Raw genomic sequence first — 13,507 nt, forward strand, 5'->3', positions numbered from 1 at the left:
TTTGTGCATATGTTGTTTTAATGGTTTTTCTTTTCTTTTATTTAAAAATACTTGTTGTTTTTAAATTTCATTTAATTATGTGCATAAGTTATTCGAGAATTTTGTTTCTTATGTGTTTATAAAATCATCCTCTTGAAATTTTTCTTTATGTCACATTATTTTAATACATTAAGTAGCACCTCATTTAAATGTTTTTGTATATTTGTACACATACAACCAAATTAATTTAATCCTATATATATTATCATTCCTATGTCATTTTCACATGTAATTGCTTTTAAATTTATATATATATATATATGTGTGTTTATGCTTTTAATCCTTTACGTACATAGTATATTTTCTAAAATTCTATTTTATCATCCATTTTGGCTACCCTTTCATTATTAGATTCTCTTTCATTGCATGTATTTTTAAATGTTTTTTTTTACACCTTGTATATTATTTGACTTTAAAAATCTCCATTCTATAATGCACATTTTAAATGATTATATATCTCTAGTTTTTTTTTAAATCCGTCAATTCATTGTATAATATATATTAAGTATTTATCATTGCTTTAAACTCGTTTTATACCATATTGCTTTTTTGATTTGTATTTTGTTTTGTGCACCTTGCATTGACCATTTTATATCATGTTATGTATATTATTTTGGCACATTTTTATGTATTGTTTTGTGGTGTTGTATTGTTGTATTCTTATTTTCTTTATTGTATTATATATCAATTATTTCTCATGTATAATTGTAGTCGTGTTATATTTTTTAGGTTAGTTATATTTAATTATTTACTTTGTTAGTTGATTAAATAAGACACATTATTCTCATTCGTCAAGGTTTGTATCTTATGCATGTACATTATCCCATATCATTGTTTTTCACTTGGTTTATGAAATGTGATTTTATAAAATCCGAATCTTTATAATTAATTTCGTCTTATTTCAAGTCACATTAATGCATTTTAAGCTAGTTTTATAATTATTCATTTAAAAACTCTTTAAACCGAAGGCGATGTTCGATATTTGGTAATTCGCGAAATCATGCCCTGTCGTGCTTGGTTACAATTTCTCGTTTGCTCAAAATAATCGAATGTCCCTTTAGAATTTCACTCATGTTTTCCAAAAACTCTTTGAAATGAAGGAAATGTTCGATGTTTGGCAATTCGAGAATCGTGCCCTATCGTGTTCAGTTGTGATTTTTCATTTGTTCAAAACAATCGAAGATTCCTTTAGAATTTCACTCATGACTTTAAAAACTCTTCAAAACGAAGGTAATACTCGATATTTGACAATTCGGGGAATCATGCCCTATCGTGCTTGTAATAGCCAATTTTGGCATGACCAATAAGAAACAAAAACCCAAATAAAGCAATTAAAAAGTCCCAAATAAGTAAGGTCCATTTTACAAAATTTAAACCCACATCAGGCCCAAAACCCAATTTACAAACCAAACTCCAGACCCAATTACAAAGCTCAAAACAAGCTAACCTTAGCCCACCTGCTTAAAATTTTCAGCAGCAAACCCTAGGCCCTCCATCCTTCAGCCGCCGCTTACTCCCTCAGCCTAGGCCTCCACGCGCGCTGCTCCACCTCCTCACGAGCCAACCCCCAGCCACCCACATCTGTCACCTACAAAACAAAACCAGCAAGCAAGCAAAGAGGGACAATGAACAAAAGGACAAAATCGATAGCAAACAAAAAAGAAAAAACAACAAAGAAGCAGACAAATAATAGAAACAAAACGAATGTATATTCCGCTATAAAAGTCGATTCTAGACCCCTTGTAATCGGTTACACACGCATGTTAAGTAATCAAAAACAAAATACAAGCAAAAAAGGTTGAGATTAATCTCCTGTTTCGTTTTCTATTGTTTTCTAGTTTCTGTTATTTCATTTATATTTATATTTATTATTTCTTATTTTCTTTTACAAATCTATTGAACAAAACAAATAAAAAAGAAAAAGGAAGAGAAGAAAGCCTCACCGGAAACGCCCGTGGCTTCACCGTCGGAGATTTCTCCTCCGTCGTCGGGGCTGAAAAGGGGGTAGGGATCCTTTCTTTCGTTTCTTTTTTATTAAAAGGGCTAGGCTCTCGAACTTCTTTTGGAACGTGGCCTTTCGGGTTCACCTGGAATGGGACTAAAGAGTCCTTTTCGCGCAACGCCGGCCATTGGCCCCGACGACGGCGCGATGGATTGCTGAGAGTTCCTTCAGCCGAATAGAGAAAAGGGGGAAGAAGGAGTTTGTGTTCCTTTTTTGTAAACTAAAAGATGAACCAACAGAATGAAAAGGAAATAATTTTTCTTTTTGTTTTAAATCATTCCAAATGACGTCGTTTGGGGGGAGTGGGGTCTGTGCACTTTCCCTAAAAGGGAAATTAATGCGTTTAGTCCTCCTCTCTCGCAACCTCGTTCAATTTACCCCCATTTTCTATCTTCTTTTGTTTTTTAAAATTTGGCCCTCAGATCTTGTTTGGTTTTCGTTTTGATCCCTAATTAACTATCCAATATTTATACTTTTATACCCCGAATTTTAATTTATTTTTAGCCGTGTCCTAAATCTATTTAATTCATTTATTAACTCCTTTTTTAAATGTTTCATTTATATGTTATTTCAAATATTTTATATGTTGTTTATTTACATCTATTCTAACTCATTTTAATGTACTATTTATTCAAATTCTTATTATTTATTTTAACTTACTTTATGTATATATGTCACTTTAATCTATTTTATATGTATTATTTATTTCTTTATTCCTTACCCATTATATATATGTATACATATAGTCTATTTCAAGCTTTTTATATCTTTATAATGCTTTTGTTATATATATATATTTCAAATTATTTTATATTTTAAGTTATTGTATATTATATATTTCAAATGACTCTCTTTATATTACCCTTGAATGATTACTATTATAAAATATAATTATATTGTCTATTTTTAGTTCTTTTATGTATCATATATTTTAAACTCCTTATTAATTATTTTTAAATTAACTTATATATTATTTATTTTAAAATTATTCATATATGTCATTCTTTGATTTGCTTTGTGTATTATAGATTTTAAAATGCTTTATACATTATTTATTTTAAACTTGTTTTATGTATTATTCATTTTAAATTGTTTTATTGTTTACTTTAATTTCTTTTCCATATATATTATCAATTTCAAATTTTTATATGTATTATCTCTTTTTTATATACCATTTATTTTTAAAATGTTTGTATATTACTTATTTTAAATTTCTCACTACATAATATTCATTTTAAACTTATTTTCATTATTCATCTTAAATCACCTTACATATCATTTATTTTAAACCCTTTTTTACATAAGTCATTTTGAATTATTACATATATGTTAATCACTTTACATTTGCTTTTTATTTATTTATTTTAAACCCTTTTTATATATTATTTTTGAATAGCTTATTATTTTAAGTTTATAGAATGTTTGTTCTTAAACTTCTTTTTCTATGGATCACTTATTTTTGAATTTCCCTACGTTTTTATCTTAAACTCTTTATACATTATTTATTCTTTATATACATATATTTATGTTAAGTTGTTTCTTTTTTTTATATACACTATGTATATTATTTTTTTTAAATTTATTTTTACGTATTACTTATTTTAGACTTTGCATTAATGGTTTTAAATTATTTTTATCATTTACTTTAAGTTGCTTTTATAGTATTTATCTTAAACCTTTTCATATATATTTTATATTTAAGATCATCTTATAATTTGATTTAAGTTGTTTCATACTATTACTTAATTTCTATGTTTATTAAGCTTAATGTTAAATAATGTATGTTGTGAAATTATTGCTATTGCATGTATGTAAATTTGCTTACTCGTATTCATATTATTGCCATACGCTTGCGGAATATTTTATGCATGAATAATTGTTCCATACCGCACCATACTTCATTCCATATCATTGCCTCAAATTAAACCCCAATGTATTTATCCAATAAATCACCTTATTTTAACCTAAATAAATAACACTTGTTGTTTAAATATTGCATTCGCTACTATTCAAAAACGAAATTTTCAAAATAAGGCAATGTTATGCATTTTGAGATATCGAGGAATTGTGCCCTAACTTACGGGGTTTCGATTTTCTCGTTATTTCTAAATAGCTAAATATCCTTTTCGAGTTTTAAAACACACGAAACTCTCATTTAAATTAAAAGACGACCTTGTGCTCAGGAATTCATGGTATTGTGTCCTAACTTACGGGCTGTGATACTTTGATATCTCGAGATAAGGAAATCTTTAAACAAATTGTTTTGAGTTAATTCAAGAATTTTAAAATCGATATTAATAGAAAAGGATCATATTTTAACTTCGTTCCCGATTTTTAATTTTCGACATTAAGACACTAACTAATAATTCGGTACCAATTTTTGGGCGTGTCGGGGGTGCTAATCCTTCCTCGCACGTAACTGACTCCCGAACTTGTTCTCTTGAATTTCGTAGACCAAAATGCCATTTTAGTTTTGTTAAAACAAAGGTGATCCGATCACACCAAATAAAGATCGGTGGCGACTCCCGTTTTAATTTTCATTTTTAAATAAAGTCGATCCCCGTTTTTCAAAAAAGGTTTCGACAGTGCTGGGTTGCGGTTTCCTATTTGTTCAAAATAATCGAATATTCCTTTAGAATTTCATTTATGCTCTCTAAATTCTAAAATAAGGCAATGTCTGATATCTAGAAATTCGAGGAATCGTGCCCTACTGTGTTGGGTTTCGATTTTTTTCATTTGACTAAATAATTGGGCATCCTTTTACGGTTTTCAACCTATAAACTTTTGGAAGTCGAAATTCATCGTGTTCTCGAGGGTATAAAGGATCGTGTCCTATCGTGCTGGATGTGATGCTGTATTCCTTTGAAATAAGGGAATTTTGACGACCAATTCGGGCTATTCAAATGTTATTAAAAGGGACCACATTTCAAAAACATTTTTAAATCTCAGACATGAGGACAGTATCTAATCGATTTGGTACCAATTTTGGGAGTAATGAGGGTGCTAATCCTTCCTCATACTTAACCGACTCCCGAACCCGTTTTCTCAAATTTCGAAGACCAAAATCGCTGTTTTCGTAAGCCAAAATGTTTTATTAAAATGACCAAACTTATTAGGTGATCAAATCACACCTAAACAAAAAAGATTGGTGGCGACTCCATTTCTGTTTTTCAAAAAGTCGATTCCCCGTTTTTCATTAAATTTAAAATTTTAGAAAAAGGGTTTCGACAAAAATAATTAAAATTTTGTCTAAAAATTATTGCAATCTTAGAAAGATGTAATTTAATGATCTATAAATTGATATAATTTAAACCTAAAATTGATGTTACAATAACCTTTTTAGATGTATAAAAACTTTTATTCTTATTAGTTACTTATGCAAAAATTTGATGAAATTTATTATTATTATCTTATCAGTATAAATCTACCTTTTTATGAATTGTTAACAATTATTTTTATCGATTCTTTTATCACAATATTATTAATATGTCACCGTAATTTTTTTAAATAATGTTTTAATATATATTTTATTAATTTAAAGCTTTAAATTTATAAATATTTAACACGTTGACAAAATTAATTAACATGTAAATTGAAATAATATTGTTTCCATCCTTGCTATCGCCTCCCTCAATTTCACCGTTCAATTGTTGCCTTGCTGCATTGTTTGCCGACTGAATAGCGCCTTACTCAAATTTTGCTGCTGTTTTATAATTGTTATTTGATGGCCATTCGACTCAATTCTTGTTGCATCGAATACTTCCAATTTGCTGCCATGAACCTTAATTTGCTTTGTTTCACTCCCATTTTCACCCCTCAATAATTTGTTGTTCATTCTCGCCAAATCATTGATGTTTGCCGCCAGTTGCAGCTTCAATCTTGCTGCTATTTATCGCTTAGAAGGACTTGAAAAGATGGCATCAAGTTCTTCAATTGGTTGTTATGAAGGTAAGTTTACCATTAATTTAATTATAATGGTAAATCTTGTTCATAAGGTTTAGATTGGACTAAAGTTGATGTTGGTATTGCTGTTGCACTAGTTAGAGTTAAATTGATTCGATTAACTTTAGGATATTATTAGATTGACCCTCATATGGGATTTAAGAATATTTATTATACGCGACCACGTGCTATTCAATTGCTTTGTTTACTCATTCAACAATGATATGAATTTTATAAGCAACAACTTTTATTTAATTAATTATGTTAATTTATTTAATTGCTTTGTTTGAGATTGAAATTCGTATAAGACTAAAAATTAGGTTAACTAGCTATGATGGGATTAGTAATTTAAAATTATTTTAATGAATTCGTATATTTTGTTAGAATATGTAAACATCATATATATATATATATTATATTATTATTTACTATCATAAAAGGTTAACTCAAATTAAAAGTGATCTAATTTTGTTAATGTTTATTGAGATTTAGTTATTAAATAAAGTACGGACGAAATATGTGTAGATGCTCTAGAAACTAATTTCTAATTGATGCTGAGTTGATTAGAAATTAGGATTAATGTGCAAAAGTTATATATTAGGGTTATGGTTCACATATTACACATACGTAACTTTTTAGATATCTTATCTTTAGAAAAGAGAAAGAAATATTCTCTAAATTATATGTGTGCTAATTTGGAAGATCAAAATACAAGATCGAAGATTTCAAGAAATCAATGGGTTCAGGTATACTTCCATATTTAATTTTGTTCTTGATAATTTGACATGATAGATCATGATTTATAATTTATTAAGTTTTACATCAGATATTATTTTACGGTTCTAACAAATGGCATCTGAGTCTTGGTCGTGTTGAATCATAAGGAATTAATTAATTTTTATAGATGTTGATTATTTTGAAATTTTAGAGTTTTGATATTTTGTCTAATTGAGATTTATGATAAATAATTGTTTTGCTGCTCTTCATCGACCAATAAGCTGTTTATTGCTACCACTTTAATGCCGAGTTTTGCTTCAAATAATAGTTGGTTTCTGGCCAGAATAATTGCTCATTGTTCGCCCAAATAGCATTCAAATGGCCATTAAAAATTGGTGGAGTTGCTGCACTTATTTAATGTTTTCGTGACTCGCTACAATATTTAATGACATTGTTGGTTGTTCTTGGTATCATAATTGGGCAGATATGGAATTTATGCTTTTGGTATTTTGTGATTATGTGGCTTTTAAGTGTAATTAGAATTCATGTATCTTAATTTTAAATTAGTCTATTTTTTTTACGGTTTAAGTTATTGGGTACAAGTTTACAAATGCTACTTTGGGATATATATATATATATAAATATATAAATACGACTAAGAAATTTTATATGCTTTTGGAACAAAAAGCTGTGTAGCTTATGGAATAATGCATATTTTAAGGAATTTAATTTTAAGATTGGTTGAATAACATGTCAACTATAATACATGTTTAAAGAATTTGGTTTTTTAAATTTAATTCTATAATATTTGGTTTTGGTATTTTATGGTTCCAAATATCTAGTTAAATTATGATATAATTTACGGATTGAATTGTGGGATACCCTAACTATTATGTTTTTGTTTTAATATATTTAATTTAATGGGTTTAAATTATGATATAAAAAATTTTTGGTTGCATAGGTTTTTATTTTTATTAAGGATTAATCGGTCAAAGATTAGAACCTTATGTGATGGCCTAATGGTTAAAGGTGTTTACTGCCCTAAGTGTGGTCTGGGTTCAAGTTGTGTTAGTTGCATTTATTGTTCGGGCTTTGCCCTGTTATCGTAATTCATAAAAAAAAAATTAGTCAAAGATTAGGATTTTTGATTTTTTAATTGTGACAATAATTTTTAAATTTGAATATTGATATATATATATATATTTAAATAACTTAATTGAAATAATAAGTTGTCAAAATAACCTCTAGTATTGAAATTAATTTGTTTTAAAATAAAAAAGGTAGCGTGCATGTAACTTAAGTTATGTTAATATTGATCGGTACAAAGGAAGGTTAATATTTAACAAAATTACATGTGCAACTGGTAATAAACATGTGACGATTATTCAGTTTTACATGTGAGCAATAATTGGCCCAAAGGAATATTTATTGTTTGACATGTTCTTATTGTTAGTGTTTGATTACCATACCGAGATATCACTTGCAAGTTAATATTTTGTCCAAAGATGAAATATTAATGGAGTGTCCAATATCTTGAGGTAGGATTTACCTTTATTCAAATTATTTTAGTTCAAAATTAAAATATTTTGAAACGAATAAATTTAGATTTTGGCTTTGAGATTTAATTAAGGATGTCTAATATTTTAAATAGATTAGTTGAAACAAAATGCCACCAAAGTGACCTTTTTTACGTAGATTAATTTATTTAAAATATCAAGATGATTATATATCTTTGTGATTCATGTGTTTATTAATTGACCTAAAGGTAAGTTAATATTAGGGAGAATTTCAACGACATTTGTAGTGATAAATGTGTGACAATTATAATATACTTTAAGTGAACAATAAGTTAGTCCAAAAATTGATTCATTATTTGACATAATTTATTGTCAATGTTTGATTGCTACAATAAGAGTATCACTTACTGTTAATATTAATGTCCAAATGTGTTTGATATCTTGAGATAGGATTAGCCATTATTTTGAATTTATTGTTTACTTATAAATATTGATGTGAGTTGTTTTTTTTTATCTATTTTTTTATATTAAGCTAATATCTGCTAATTTAAATTATATACTCATGCTTAATGGGACTAATTTCAAGGAATGGAAAAGACAATTACTTATAGTACTTGGTTATATGGACATAGACCTTGCACTAAAGGAAGAACAACCTGCACCTCTCATTGTAGCAAGCACCTCTGATGTTAAAAGGGATTTTGAGAGGTGGGGTTGTTCAAACTGCATGAGTCTAGTGATCATGAAACACAATATTCAAGAAGCCTTTAAGGGCACTGAATCTGAAGAGATTACTCAGGCCAAGGGTTTTCTTGACGAAATTGAGAAATGTTTTGCTAAAAACGATAATGTTGAGATGACATCACTTTCGACTTATTTGATGCCTATGAAGTATAAGGGTCAAGGAAACATAAAAGAATACATTATGGAGACATTCCACGTTGCTTCAAGACTTAAGGCACGTAAGATTGAGCTTTTTAAGGAATTGTCTGTTTTTATGGTTTTGGTATCGCCTTTTGCATAATTTAACCAATTTAAAATTAGTTACAAATGTCAAAAGGAGAAATGGACTCTAAATGAGCTCATTTTTCATTGTGTGCAAGAGGAAGAAAGGCTAAAGCATAATAAATCTGAAAGTGCTCATTTGGTTAATGCCTCTAAAGACAAGGGTAAGAAAAGAAAATACAAAATGAAGCTATTAAGGGTCTAGCTCAAAAGAAACAACAACAAGTTATAGAGAGTTGTTTCTTTTGTAATGAGTCTGGACACGTGAAGAAAGAATGTGCTAAATATCACGTCTGGCGTGCAAAGAAAGGTATAATTTTTACTTTGGTCTGTTCTGAGGTTAATTTAGTTCCAGTACCTAGAAACACTTGGTAGATAGATTTTGCTTCTACTACTCACATAAGTGTTTCTATGTAGGGTTGTCTGAGCTTTCAAAAATCAAGTCATGGTGAAAGACACTTCTTCGTGGGCGGTGAAAAATCTATGGAAGTGGAAGCAATTGGACATTTTAGGTTGCTATTAGGAACTGTTTTTTTTTTTATTTTTTGGATTTAAAAGACACTTTTGTTGTACCGTCTTTTAGACAGATTTTGGTTTTTGTTTCTTTGTTGGACAAATTTGGATATTGTTGTTCATTCGAAAACAATCGGTTTAGTTTGTCTTTAAATTCAAATGTTGTTGGAATTGATTATTTTTTGAATTTAAGATAATTTTAAAATTTAATAATTGATTAAATGCCCAGTAAAGCTAGTTGAAAATTCTTCGAATATAGTTGGCATTTGGTAGAGTGTAGGAGTCCCTATCATTGCTTATTGTTCATTGTGCAGACTGCCTTGAACCTTCGAAAGTATTTTCATTATTGTGTTTTGCTCATTTTGTGTGATGATTGGTTATTGAAGTCGCGTTTATCACACAACAGAGTATTGTTATTGTTGACGCTTGTGCCATTTTCATCGACCGTTTGGTGTTCAATTGGACACTCATGTGCCTGAATGTCTTTCCTCCTTGTGTTATTTGGGAAAAATGATTAAATGAACCTAAACGTTGAATTGAAACATTATCACTATTTTTTGAATACATTGATATTGTTTCATTGTTTTTTTTAATGTTATTTTGTAATTGATTATTGATTGTATTGTGTCTTTGATTGCTATTGAATGTGACATTCACTTCTCGAATTATTATTAACAATACATATTCATAGTTTAAAATGTATTGGATCACCACTGAGCTGTAAAGCTCAGTTGTAACACCCCTAACGCCTGACTGGATGATCGACCAAGGGGGATGTTACACGAAACTAAATTTTGACTTGAAGTGTTATCGCGTGCATACAAACAATTTGTAGAATATCATACAATATCTGAAATTCAATAAAGGCTAGCCAAAATAAAATTCATATACTAGATTGATATATACTAAAAAAATCCATCTTTTACATCATCCATGACATTTAAATTAATACATCATTTTCATAGTTCAAAAAACATGAGAAGTATGAGCATAAGAACTCGAGTCTACAGGTTGTGTAACACCTCCTACCCTTATCTGTCACCGGAACAGGGTTATGGAGCATTATTGGACATTTTAGATCACATACGAATATTACATAATCATCTAACATTCATATCATAATTGAAACATATTGTCCCTTTTATGAACCCTCGAGGCCCAAAATATGTTTAGAAACAAACCGGGATTAAATCGGGTACTCAGGGAATTTTTCACAAAATTTCAAAAAAATTTCTAGGTGCAAGAGACACTCGCTCGTGTGGCCAAAGGACACGCCCGTGTGGCTATGGGACACTCCCGTGCCTCAGGCCGTGTCCGACCTGGTGTAACTCTTTGACTTGGGTCACATGGCCAGCCACATGCTCGTGTCTCTGCCCGTGTGAAAATACCTGGACATTCTGTTTTGAAAATTTTAAGTTGCAAAGGACACACGGCCAAATCACATGCCCATGTGTTAGCCGTATGTCTCACATGATCCAGTCACATGCCTGTGTGCCTGGTCATGTGGACTCAAAATGAACCTTAAACATCAAGTTTACCCTTCCCTGCAACCTTGAACACCAAGCAACTCAAAAACCAATCGTTCAATCACTTTAAAACATGATTAAATACCTTTAAATGTGTCAAAACAGTCGTCCTAGTTTCCTAACCAATGTACCCTTATAGGTACTTCACATATTTTATCAAAACAATCCAATATTAACACCTTTCAAGCCAATCTTTAAATCATGCCAATTTCAACCCAAATTTGCCTATATCATACTTATGCATAAACTTAACATTCCATATTAAACTTCAACATAACTCATATAATCATGTATATAAGTAACCAATATTATCTTATAACCTCAATTACATTCACTTCCCAAAATGAAAAGCATAAGACATCTTAGGTATATGCTGACACAAAAAGAAATATAAATCACCACGTTTTAAGTTCGGGATCGTTGATGGATGTTGGATCGGCAATCTAACTTTTACCTAACCTGCACACGAAAAACAAATCGTACGCTGAGTATAAACTCAGTGGTATTTCTATAATCCGAATGCTTAAAGGTAAAATATTATAACATACACATTAAATCATAAAATAACTATAATCATATAATTAATCAATTCATAGATAAAGCATTTATAACACATTTAATTCTTATCATTTGCTATCCCAGATAGCTTTTCACAATATTAACACAGATCATTTGAACAACAATATTGTTCAGTCATATCCAATTCATAAATACACAATTCATGTGTCTCTAACCATATTTCAAATCACCATTCAATATCAATCATAACATTATTTGATTCAATTACCCCTATTAACACGACTCGGACTCGGACTCAGACGGATATACGGATCCAACCAAAACACACTAGTTTGGCACCCAATGCCTCATCGGATAATTCAAAGTAATAAAATGACACCAGTGTATCATCGACTATGCCGAAGTAAATTGGTATCTAGTACCTCATCGAATTTTTCTAAAGTAATAATTTGCACCCAGCGTCTCATTGACTCGAAGTCGAAGTATCCCTAAACTCTTCCAATCCTATGACATGCCATCTATATCCGACTCAACCCGATAAAGTTAATAGGTTTCAATTTACTTTTCAATTGCCACAATTATCCAATATTCAAATTTCACATTAATCACAAATTCACATACATTCAAATCAATATCAAAATGCTAATTACTCACCTCATTCACTTACCATAAACATTAAGTAAAAAATAAAACAATTAATATTTAGATTCGGATTATAAATAAAAAATACAACAATTAATATTTATATTCGGATTATAGAAATACAAACTAGAACTTCCGAGCTACTCCTTGTCAACTTTATATTTTCCTTTCTTAACCGAGGTTTCCGACACAACGTTTGCTAAGGAATTGAAACAATTAAAATTCATCAATACAATTCAATTTTACATTGAATATTTCAATTTTTATTCAATATTTGCCTAAATTCCAATTTAGTCCCTAAAATGAGACTGCTTGATTTCTTTACAATTAATTTTATATTTTCATTCAATTTCCACTTTAAACTAAATTTAACTCTCTAATTTCACTAAAATCCCTAAATTTCAAAATTTTCAAAACTTAGTCCCTATTACTCAAAACTTATAATTTATCCTACAATTCAACCCCTTTTTCATTTTTAACTTAAAAATCTATCAATTTAGTCCTTGATACTCTATTTATTCAACATAAACAACATTTAAAAACTCAATGATTTCTGAAATTTTGACATGAATTAAGTAGTATTTAGTTCTAGGATTCTAAAAACATAAAAATTGCAAGAAAATGGACTAAATTGACTTACCAATTAAGCTTTGAACTTTGAAATCCCTAGCTTTTCTCCTTTTCTTTTCTTTCTTTTTCTTCTCTATTTTGTTTTTAACTTTTTTTCTTTTTCTATTCTTTTTCTTTTATTTACTTTATTATTATTATAATATACAATATATATTACTTGAATTTTAAGTAATACTTATTTATTATTTTATACATATGTATATTATTTTTACACATGTACACTCAATCACCAGACGCTTGTCAATTTATGGCTTAATTACTTATTTAGCCCCTTCACTTTTCTCTAATCTATAATTCAACTTTCTCCCTATATGCATTCTAGTCCTTATACCTAATTACTCTTAATTTAAACAAATTCACCTAATCAAAACCTAATTAACCACACAAATAACTTCGTAAATGTTTTTAATAAATATTTAGGAATCCGTTTTACGAAAACAGAGACCCAAAAGTAC

The 13,507-nt window shown here is 29.2% G+C and overlaps 1 long non-coding RNA gene across 1 annotated transcript; it reads right to left on the reverse strand.

Moving 5' to 3' along the window:
* Positions 1–1,282: 1,282 nt before the first annotated feature.
* LOC107928707 (uncharacterized) lies at positions 1,283–2,425 on the reverse strand. The gene is made up of 2 exons (XR_001692682.2): positions 1,983–2,425; positions 1,283–1,627 (listed from the first exon to the last, which is right to left on the reverse strand). It is a non-coding gene; the product is annotated as an uncharacterized lncRNA (long non-coding RNA).
* Between the last annotated feature and the right edge of the window lie 11,082 nt (positions 2,426–13,507).

Source organism: Gossypium hirsutum, chromosome A12 (genome assembly GCF_007990345.1).
Source record: "Gossypium hirsutum isolate 1008001.06 chromosome A12, Gossypium_hirsutum_v2.1, whole genome shotgun sequence".
Taxonomy (NCBI): Eukaryota; Viridiplantae; Streptophyta; class Magnoliopsida; order Malvales; family Malvaceae; genus Gossypium; species Gossypium hirsutum.